Source organism: Arachis stenosperma, chromosome 2, assembly GCF_014773155.1.
Source record: "Arachis stenosperma cultivar V10309 chromosome 2, arast.V10309.gnm1.PFL2, whole genome shotgun sequence".
Classification (NCBI taxonomy): domain Eukaryota; kingdom Viridiplantae; phylum Streptophyta; class Magnoliopsida; order Fabales; family Fabaceae; genus Arachis; species Arachis stenosperma.
This window is the reverse complement of record NC_080378.1, coordinates 80,247,857-80,259,276: the sequence shown is the minus strand read 5'-3', so window position 1 is coordinate 80,259,276 and position 11,420 is coordinate 80,247,857. Positions and strand designations below refer to the sequence as shown.

The window sequence follows — 11,420 nt, the reverse complement described above, 5'->3', positions numbered from 1 at the left end:
CTCCTAAGGAGGTGTTCAGTTGCTCCCAATAGTTTTGTGGAGGAAAGTGCATCCCTTGAGGCATCTCAGGGATTTTATGATGAGAGGGGTCTCTTGTTTGCTCCATCCTTTTCTTAGTGATGGGCTTGTCTTCATCAATGAGGATGTCTCCCTCTATGTCAACTCCAACTGAGTAACAGAGGTGACAAATGAGATGAGGAAAGGCTAACCTTGCCAAGGTAGAAGACTTGTCCGCCACCTTATAAAGTTCTTGGGCTATAACCTCATGAACATCTATTTCTTCTCCAATCATGATGCTATGAATCATGATGGCCCGGTCTAGAGTAACTTCGGACCGGTTGCTAGTGGGAATGATTGAGCGTTGGATAAACTCCAACCATCCCCTAGCCACTGGCTTGAGGTCATGCCTTCTCAATTGAACCGGCTTCCCTCTTGAATCTCTCTTCCATTGGGCGCCCTCTTCACAAATGACTGTGAGGACTTGGTCTAACCTTTGATCAAAGTTGACCCTTCTAGTGTAAGGGTGTTCATCTCCTTGCATCATGGGCAAGTTGAATGCCAACCTTACATTTTCCGGACTAAAATCTAAGTATTTCCCCCGAACCATAGTAAGCCAATTCTTTGGGTCCGGGTTCACACTTTGATCATGGTTCTTGGTGATCCATGCATTGGCATAGAACTCTTGAACCATTAAGATTCCGACTTATTGAATGGGGTTGGTAAGAACTTCCCAACCTCTTCTTCGGATCTCATGTCGGATCTCCGGATATTCACTCTTTTTGAGTTTGAAAGGGACCTCGGGGATCACCTTCTTCAAGGCCACAACTTCATAGAAGTGGTCTTGATGCACCCTTGAGATGAATCTCTCCATCTCCCATGACTCAGAGGTGGAAGCTTTTGCCTTCCCTTTCCTCTTTCTAGAAGTTTCTCCGGCCTTGGATGCCATAAATGGTTATGGAAAAACAAAAAGCAATGCTTTTACCACACCAAACTTAAAAGGTTTGCTCGTCCTCGAGCAAAAGAAGAAAGAAGAGAGTAGAAGAAGAAGAAATAGAGGAGATGGAGATGGCTTTGTGGTTCGGCCAAAGGGGAAGAAGTGGTGTTTAGGGTGTGTGAAAATGAGGGAGTGAAGATGGGTTTATATAGGGGTGGAGAGAGGGGTAGGGTTCGGTCATGTAAGGGTGGGTTTGGAAAGGAAAGTGGTTTGAATTTGAATGGTGAGGTAGGTGGGGTTTTATGAAGGATGGATGTGAGTGGTGAAGAGAATAGTGGGATTTGATAGGTGAGGGGTTTTTGGGGAAGAGTGGTAGAGGTGATTGGTGAATGGGTGAAGAAGAAGAGAGAGGGTGGTGGGGTAGGTGGGGATCCTGTGGGGTCCACAGATCTTGAGGTGTCAAGGAAAAGTCATCCCTGCACCAAGTGGCGTGCAAAAATGCACTCTGTGCCAATTCTAGCATTAAACGCCGGGCTGGTGCCTGATGCCAAGGCATCTTAGGCTAGTTTCACTAGCATTTTTCTGTTAGTTTTAGTTGTTTTATGCATTTTCTTGAGCTTAAAGTAACCAAGAATGGTTAAATGAATAACAAAGCAATGAACCATCCAAACAGTATGATTTTGATGCAAATTCCATGAGTTTTTAGTTATATTAATTGAATGCTATGAATGGAAGATTTCTCATGAAATTTTGCAAGACTTTGATGCAGTTGTTTGGATGATTTCAGGGAAAAAGAGGCTAGGCAAGGAAGCAACAAAATCAATAAAGGAAGCTTGAATATCACATGTGGAGTTTAAGTTCCAGTTTAAGCTTAAACTGGAACTTAAACTACCAAGCCATATAATGCTGGGAACCATCAGTGGCGTTTAAGCTCCAGTTTAAGCTTAAATTGGAGCTTAAACGCCAAAATCATGAAAGCTGAGGAAAAGCTGAAAGTGGCGTTTAACCTCCAGTTTAACCTTAAACTGGAAGTTAAACGCCAGAAATGAGAAATGCACCAGGGAGCCATTTCCACGTTTAAGCTTCAGTTTAACCTTAAACTGAAGCTTAAACGTGCTCGACCATTCTCCTCCAGGGTTGCTTTCTTCATTTCCACGTTTAAGCTCCAGTTTAAGCTTAAACTAGAGCTTAAACTTGTTCGACAATTCCACACTCCAGGGTTGCCTTCTTCCATTTCCACGTTTAAGCTTCAGTTTAACCTTAAACTGAAGCTTAAACGTGTTCGACTACTTTACCCTCCATGGTTGCTTTCTTCCATTTCCACGTTTAAGCTTCAGTTTAACCTTAAACTGAAGCTTAAACGTGCTTGAATTATACCACCTCCAGGAGTGTCCAACGTTTAAGTTGCAGTTTAAGCTTAAACTGCAACTTAAACGCCACTATTTGAAAAGGTTTCTGGGCCAAAGATATTGCAGTTTAAGTTAGCATTTGAGCACAAACATTAACTTAAACGTACTCTGGTATGAAACCCAATTGAATATCATGGTTTATGGGATTGGGCCTGAAGAATTGATGAGTCTGGAATTTCAATTTGTTGAGTCATGTGTCATTACTTGATTATCACTAAGTTGGCTCAATGAATGTTACAGAATTGGATCAGCAGCCTCATCAGGATTATGGATCATAAACCCAAAGCAAAAGGAAATCAAGGAAAGGCCTCAAAGCCCAAGAAACACAACAGAAGCTCAATTTAGAAAGTGTATAAATAGGATAGAATTTAAGTTAGTAAAAAAAAAGGACTTTGGATCATTTTTCTAGTTTTCATACTTTTTGTAATTGAATTCAGAGCTATGACTCACTAAACCCCCTTTCATTGGGTTAGGGAGCTCTATTGTAATTCAATGAATCAATAATAGTTTTTATCTTCTTCTTCAATCTTTTCTCTTGAATTTTGTTAGAAAGCTTCTCGACCTAATTCCATTGGTTAGTTGTCTTGGGAAAGAAACTATCCATAATTGGAATCCTTCGGAACCTTAGGAAAGGAATGGAGGATTCATGCTAGAGAAGCTTTCCCACAGTGAATTGGATTGGGGTTTGGATGGATATTGTGACATGTAATCCTACCAAATTGTGGTTCATAAAACTGTGTGGTATAATCAGTGATCGAGCGTCATCTCTTCTTATGAACATTTAAACCAAGGGATTGGGAATTTGTTTGTTTTTAGAGAGAATTGGTGAGCCAAGGGATTGGGATCCAATCATATAAGATTGCCAAGCAAAATTCAATGAACGCATTGGTTGAGGAAGGGATAAAAATGTTTTGATTCGGACATCTCAATATCTCCTGAACCCAATGAATTCCCCATTTCTGATCTACCACTTTCTCTTTACATTCTGCAATTAAATTCATGCAATCACCCCGATCCCTTTTTAATTTCAGCAATTTAGCTTCTCGCTCTTTAATTCATGCAATTTAAGATTCCGCAAATTTCAATTTCTTGCCATTTACGTTTCCCGCCAATTTTACATTCCGCAATTCTCATCTAAATCTTGATTCCGCTCAACTAGAACACACTTCTAATCCGAATTGCTCACTCAACCAATCCTTGTGGGATTCGACCTCACTCTATTGTAAGTTTTTACTTGACGATAACCGGTGCACTTGCCGGAAGGAATTTTTGCCGATCGTGCAATTTCCTAAAATCGATGCATCAAGTTTATGGCGCCGTTGCCGGGTATTGGTTTTCGATTGACAATTCTCAAATTGGAAGTTAACTAGATTGAGCATTTTTCTTGTTTTGTTAATTCAGTTCAAGTTACTTGTTGAATTTTAATTTCTGCACTCTGTTACTTGCTTTCTTTCTTTATGCCTTTAAATTCAAGCAACTAACTCACTGACCCACTAACTATTTGAATTAATTCCTCAACTGTTCTAACCATACTCTTCCATTAACCAAGAGTATTTCACTTGTTTGTTGCCTGTGCTGTGTTCTTGTATGACAGGTAGGAGAGGAGAGACATCAACTCATCCATATACCGAACCAGAGAGGACCCTTCATAAACTTAGAAGGAAAGCAAGAGGGAAGAGAGTACTGGGAGAAGAAGAATCTGAAGGAGAATCTGAGGACAATTTTGAGGAAGCTCTGGATCTCAACATGGATAGAGAAGTTCACAACCATGAGAGAACTGATGGAAACAATGCCATTCCCGAAAGGAGGGTTCTTGGTTCATACATAAACCCAACCTCTGGGAATTGTGGTAGCAGCATTCAGAAACCACCTATTCAGGCCAACAATTTTGAACTTAAACCACAGCTAATATCACTGGTGGAGAATCATTGTTCATTTGGTGGGAGTGCTAATGAAGATCCAAACCAACATCTCACAAAATTCCTGAGAATTTGCGACACTGTGAAGTCCAATGGAGTCCAGGAAGATGCCTATAAACTGCTCTTGTTCCCATTTTCACTTAGGGACAAGGCAGCTAAGTGGCTGGAATCATTCCCAAGGGGGAGCCTAACAACCTGGGATGAGGTGGAAAGCAAGTTTCTGGCACGTTTTTACCCCCCACAAAAGGTCAAGAGGCTTCGATCTGAGGTTCAGACTTTTAGACAACAAGATGGTGAAACTCTCTACGAGGCATGGGAGAGGTTCAAGGATTTGACAAGGAAATGCCCACCAGACATGTTCCATGACTGGGTGCAATTGCATATTTTCTATGATGGACTTTCTTATGAATCAAGGAAGGCTGTAGACCATTCATCAGGAGGTTCATTGAACAGGAAAAAGACTGTGGAAGAAGCCATTGAAGTGATTGAGACAGTGGCTGAGAATGAGTACTACTATGCTTCAGAGAGACACAACACTAAGGGAGTCATGGAGCTGAACCATGTTGATACAATTCTAGCCCAAAACAAGGTGTTTGCCAAGCAACTAGCAGAGCTCACCAGGAAATTAGAAACAAATCAAGTGGCTGCAATACACACACAAGATCAAGAGGAAGTAAGCACTGAAGGAGGTGATTAGGAAGAGGCCAACTATGTGGGAAATCAACAAAGGCAACCATATGATCCACATTCCAACACTTATAACCCAGGCTGGAAAAACCACCCAAACTTTGGGTGGGGAAACCAGCAAACCCAACCACAAAACCACAAACCTTACAACCCCAACCAACATAACAATTCCACATACCAAAACTCCAACCAAAGATCATACCAAGCCACACAAAACACTTACTCCCAACCACCATATCATGGCCAAAATAATCAACCTGCCCAACCTAATCCGAACCAACAATTTCAAGATCAATTAAACAGGATAGAAGGAATGCTTGCAAACATGGGTCAGGACATAAGTGAGTTGAAAAGCTTTAGGGATGATGTGAGATCTACCTTAAGGAACCATGGTGAAAAACTCAAGAGGATGGAGTCTCGAGTAGGAGAGCTATCTCAACAGGCCCCCAAGTCAACTGCAGTGTTCCCTAGTGACACAGAAAAGAATCCTAAAGGGGAACAAAAGGGAGTGAGATGGGAAGAATGCAAGGCCATCACCATATTGAAGGAAGTCTCAGAAGAAGAAAGAATCAGACCCTCAGAACAGGAGCCAGAAATCTTGAAGGAAGGTGTGGAAGAAGCTAAGCAGGAAAGTGAAATTGAGCAAGCCAAGGAACTGCAAAATAAAGGCATGCTGGAAACATACCAACCAAAAGCACCATTTCCTCAGAGGTTAGGAGGAGGTGAAAAAGGGAAAACATATTCAAGGTTTTTAGAGACATTTAAGTCTCTCCATATCAATATTCCCTTTCTTGAGATTCTTCAGCAGATGCCTACACATATCAAGTATTTGAAGGAATTGCTGAGCAAGAAAAGAGTTTTGAAGGGAGGACAAACTGTAATAATGAACAAAGAATGCAGTGCCCTCATCAAGAAGGACATAGTCTCTAAGAAAACAGACCCAGGAAGTTTTCATATCCCCTGCATCATAGGGGAAACAAAAATTGACAGAGGATTCTGTGATCTAGGAGCTAGCATAAATGTGATGCCTCTGACTCTTATGAAGAGGCTACAACTGAATGAGGTGAGATCCACTGATGTAATCATACAACTGGCTGACAAAACTCAGAAGCAAGCTGAAGGGGTAGTTGAGAATGTGCTGGTGAAAGTGGGAAATTATTTCTTCCCCACAGACTTTGTCATTTTGGACATGGAGGAAAGCTACCTACACCCTATCATTCTGGGAAGGCCATTTCTAGCCACTGCTAGAGCGCTCATAGATGTAGAACAAGGAGAGCTAATTTTGAGAATACATGATGAATAGCTCATTTTCCATGTTTTCAAACCTGCATCTGAGCCTGAACCAGAACCTGAAAAGCCTAAGGATGATAGTAGCCATCTGTGTTTGGAGGAAAGCAATCCAGCAGCTGAAACTCTGAAACAGTCCTTGGAAGGCAAACAAGAATTGCAAGAGTTAAAGCCACAAGAATCAATAGAAACAGCTCAGAAGGATCCTCCTGGCATAAGGGTCAATGAAGAAATCCTCAAGAGAGAGGGAAGAATTGTAAAGAAATTGCCAAGAGGGTGGAGAAACAAGAAAATTCCCACTGAAGGTTTCTCTCCGGGAGATAAAGTGATATCAAGTCATTATCTGCCAATCCCACCTGGCCTCAAAACCATTCCTTCCCAGCTCCCTCAAGTGTTCACAATCAGGAAAGTTCTTTCTATGGAACATTTGGAAATCATGAAGGAATCAAATGGGGACGTTTTCATAGTGAGAGGAGAAGACATCAAGCACTACAATCCACCCTAACAAGGGACAACCGTCAAGCTAATGACGTTAAAGAAGCGCTTGTTGGGAGGCAACCCAACCTGAGGTAATACTCCTTTGCTGTTTCTTTTATTTGTTTCAATAAAAAGGTGAAGTAGTTTCTGTGCATTGCAAAGAATTAAGTTTGGTGTTTCACACCAAACAATGAATTCGTGGATCAATAATTCAAAGGGGAATGTGTGACTCTAAGTTTGGTGTTCCACCATACAGATCAACTGAACACAACAACCTTTGAATTATATGAAAGGAACAACCATTCTAAGCAATCACAAAAATGCTTAAAATCCTTAGCAGCAACTTCATTCCAAGGAGAATTCAAGGATTCAAAGAGCAGAGGAGTAAGTAGGAGACTAAGTTTGGTGTTCACACACCAACTTAAGACTCAGACACTTGCCCATACATAGTTGAGCTAACCATTCAAGTGCTTGAGAAGCAAGCAACTTCATCACTCTTTGCAGGAAAGGAAACAAGGATCTTAGAAAGAACATGAAGCAACAACTAGGAGAAGAAGGAGAAATCAAATTGTTTCCTGGCAACAAAGAGAAAACAAGAAATTTCACAAGGTGGTGTTGTTCCTTGACCATTCTTTAAAAGGCAAACAAAAGCATGTTTGTTCTGGTTTAAACTGTAATTGTTGAATCTTTCTGGAATGTGAAGTTTTTAGTATGAGTGTTGGTTTACTGCTTTGAATAAAGTGAATGCCTAGATGTTTGGATATAACTTCACCTTCTTAAACAAATGCTTGCCATGCTTGTTCTGTTTCCAAAAAAATAAAAGAAAAGTTTGAACAAAAGTAACTTGGCTCAATTAGTGACAAATCAAGTAGAATTAAGTGGTGGTATGCATGCTTGATTGTTTAGTCAGATCACTGGAAATTGAGTGTAGAATTATCATTTTTGTGTAGAAGTTTGAATACTGTCTATGGATCTTGATGAATAAATGTCTTTGGCCATGAAAAAGAAAGAAAAAGAAGAAGAAAAAGCCACTGAAAAAGGGCAACCAAAAAGCAACAAAAATTGAGAAAATAAGCTAGGCACCAATGGTTTGAACTTCTGAGACAAATGCCTGTGGTGTTTATGTATTAAGGATATGCTTGGATGAATAGGTTCTGAGGAGTGTTTCAACACTTGGTAACTTGGGTTAACTAACCCGGGATTATCAACCAAAAGTCCATTATCAAGAGCAACCTAAATACAAAACATTTAGTCACACAAAGAGATGCTGGGCACCAATGTCTCAAGAAGAAATGTGAACTAAAATGCCTGTAGTGGATATGTGTAGTGCACTGATAAGAAAAAGAAAATGCCAAAGGCTTGTGCAACACATGACACTGAGCAAACAAGGAGCAAAGGAGCTCAAAGAAAAAGAAAAACAAAGAAGGGAAAAGTGCCAAGGACATAAGAATAACAAGAGGCCATAGTAGTGTTTGATGGATGCAATGAAAAAGTGATAATCTTACCTGATAAGAATGAAAAAGTGATGCTGCAACTTTCTGCATAAAACCCTTCTGATGAACTTCAAATGCTTGCTAATATAGCCAATGTAATTGCTTTCTGTTTCATACTTTCTTCTCAAATAACTCAGGACTTGCTTAGGGACAAGCAAGTATTAAGTTTGGTGTTGTGATGCCAAGGCATCTTAGGCTAGTTTCACTAGCATTTTTCTGTTAGTTTTAGTTGTTTTATGCATTTTCTTGAGCTTAAAGTAACCAAGAATGGTTAAATGAATAACAAAGCAATGAACCATCCAAACAGTATGATTTTGATGCAAATTCCATGAGTTTTTAGTTATATTAATTGAATGCTATGAATGGAAGATTTCTCATGAAATTTTGCAAGACTTTGATGCAGTTGTTTGGATGATTTCAGGGAAAAAGAGGCTAGGCAAGGAAGCAACAAAATCAATAAAGGAAGCTTGAATATCACATGTGGAGTTTAAGTTCCAGTTTAAGCTTAAACTGGAACTTAAACTACCAAGCCATATAATGCTGGGAACCATCAGTGGCGTTTAAGCTCCAGTTTAAGCTTAAACTGGAGCTTAAACGCCAAAATCATGAAAGCTGAGGAAAAGCTGAAAGTGGCGTTTAACCTCCAGTTTAACCTTAAACTGGAAGTTAAACGCCAGAAATGAGAAATGCACCAGGGAGCCATTTCCACGTTTAAGCTTCAGTTTAACCTTAAACTGAAGCTTAAACGTGTTCGACCATTCTCCTCCAGGGTTGCTTTCTTCATTTCCACGTTTAAGCTCCAGTTTAAGCTTAAACTGGAGCTTAAACTTGTTCGACAATTCCACACTCCAGGGTTGCCTTCTTCCATTTCCACGTTTAAGCTTCAGTTTAACCTTAAACTGAAGCTTAAACGTGTTCGACTACTTTACCCTCCATGGTTGCTTTCTTCCATTTCCACGTTTAAGCTTCAGTTTAACCTTAAACTGAAGCTTAAACGTGCTTGAATTATACCACCTCCAGGAGTGTCCAACGTTTAAGTTGCAGTTTAAGCTTAAACTGCAACTTAAACGCCACTATTTGAAAAGGTTTCTGGGCCAAAGATATTGCAGTTTAAGTTAGCATTTGAGCACAAACATTAACTTAAACGTACTCTGGTATGAAACCCAATTGAATATCATGGTTTATGGGATTGGGCCTGAAGAATTGATGAGTCTGGAATTTCAATTTGTTGAGTCATGTGTCATTACTTGATTATCACTAAGTTGGCTCAATGAATGTTACAGAATTGGATCAGCAGCCTCATCAGGATTATGGATCATAAACCCAAAGCAAAAGGAAATCAGGGAAAGGCCTCAAAGCCCAAGAAACACAACAGAAGCTCAATTTAGAAAGTGTATAAATAGGATAGAATTTAAGTTAGTAAAAAAAAGGACTTTGGATCATTTTTCTAGTTTTCATACTTTTTGTAATTGAATTCAGAGCTATGACTCACTAAACCCCCTTTCATTGAGTTAGGGAGCTCTATTGTAATTCAAAGAATCAATAATAGTTTTTATCTTCTTCTTCAATCTTTTCTCTTGAATTTTGTTAGAAAGCTTCTCGATCTAATTCCATTGGTTAGTTGTCTTGGGAAAGAAACTATCCATAATTGGAATCCTTCGGAACCTTGGGAAAGGAATGGAGGATTCATGCTAGAGAAGCTTTCTCACAGTGAATTGGATTGGGGTTTGGATGGATATTGTGACATGTAATCCTACCAAATTGTGGTTCATGAAACTGTGTGGTATAATCAGTGATCGAGCGTCATCTCTTCTTATGAACATTTAAACCAAGGGATTGGGAATTTGTTTATTTTTAGAGAGAATTGGTGAGCCAAGGGATTGGGATCCAATCATATAAGATTGCCAAGCAAAATTCAATGAACGCATTGGTTGAGGAAGGGATAAAAATGTTTTGATTCGGAGATCTCAATATCTCCTGAACCCAATGAATTCCCCATTTCTGATCTACCACTTTCTCTTTACATTCTGCAATTAAATTCATGCAATCACCCCGATCCCTTTTTAATTTCAGCAATTTAGCTTCTCGCTCTTTAATTCATGCAATTTAAGATTCCGCAAATTTCAATTTCTTGCCATTTACGTTTCCCGCCAATTTTACATTCCGCAATTCTCATCTAAATCTTGATTCCGCTCAACTAGAACACACTTCTAATCCGAATTGCTCACTCAACCAATCCTTGTGGGATTCGACCTCACTCTATTGTGAGTTTTTACTTGACGATAACCGGTGCACTTGCCGGAAGGAATTTTTGCCGATCGTGCAATTTCCTAAAATCGATGCATCAAGTTTATGGCACCGTTGCCGGGGATTGGTTTTTGATTGACAATTCTCAAATTGGAAGTTAATTAGATTGAGCATTTTTCTTGTTTTGTTAATTCAGTTCAAGTTACTTGTTGAATTTTAATTTCTGCACTCTGTTACTTGCTTTCTTTCTTTATGCCTTTAAATTCAAGCAACTAACTCACTGACCCACTAACTATTTGAATTAATTCCTCAACTGCTCTAACCATACTCTTCCATTAACCAAGAGTATTTTACTTGTTTGTTGCCTGTGCTGTGTTCTTGTATGACAGGTAGGAGAGGAGAGACATCAACTCATCCATATACCGAACCAGAGAGGACCCTTCATAAACTTAGAAGGGAAGCAAGAGGGAAGAGAGTACTGGGAGAAGAAGAATCTGAAGGAGAATCTGAGGACAATTTTGAGGAAGCTCTGGATCTCAACATGGATAGAGAAGTTCACAACCATGAGAGAGCTGATGGAAACAATGCCATTCCCGAGAGGAGGGTTCTTGGTTCATACATAAACCCAACCTCTGGGAATTGTGGTAGCAGCATTCAGAAACCACCCATTCAGGCCAACAATTTTGAACTTAAACCACAGCTAATATCACTGGTGGAGAATCATTGTTCATTTGGTGGGAGTGCTAATGAAGATCCAAACCAACATCTCACAAAATTCCTGAGAATTTGCGACACTGTGAAGTCCAATGGAGTCCAGGAAGATGCCTATAAACTGCTCTTGTTCCCATTTTCACTTAGGGACAAGGCAGCTAAGTGGCTGGAATCATTCCCAAGGGGGAGCCTAACAACCTGGGATGAGGTGGAAAGCAAGTTTCTGGCACGTTTTTACCCCCCACAAAAGGTCAAG

General features: G+C 39.9%; 1 non-coding gene across 1 annotated transcript; it reads right to left on the bottom strand.

Moving 5' to 3' along the window:
• Positions 1–4,515: 4,515 nt before the first annotated feature.
• On the bottom strand, positions 4,516–4,619 carry LOC130965057 (small nucleolar RNA R71). Its single transcript, XR_009081114.1, has one exon. It is a non-coding gene; the product is annotated as a small nucleolar RNA R71 (small nucleolar RNA).
• Between the last annotated feature and the right edge of the window lie 6,801 nt (positions 4,620–11,420).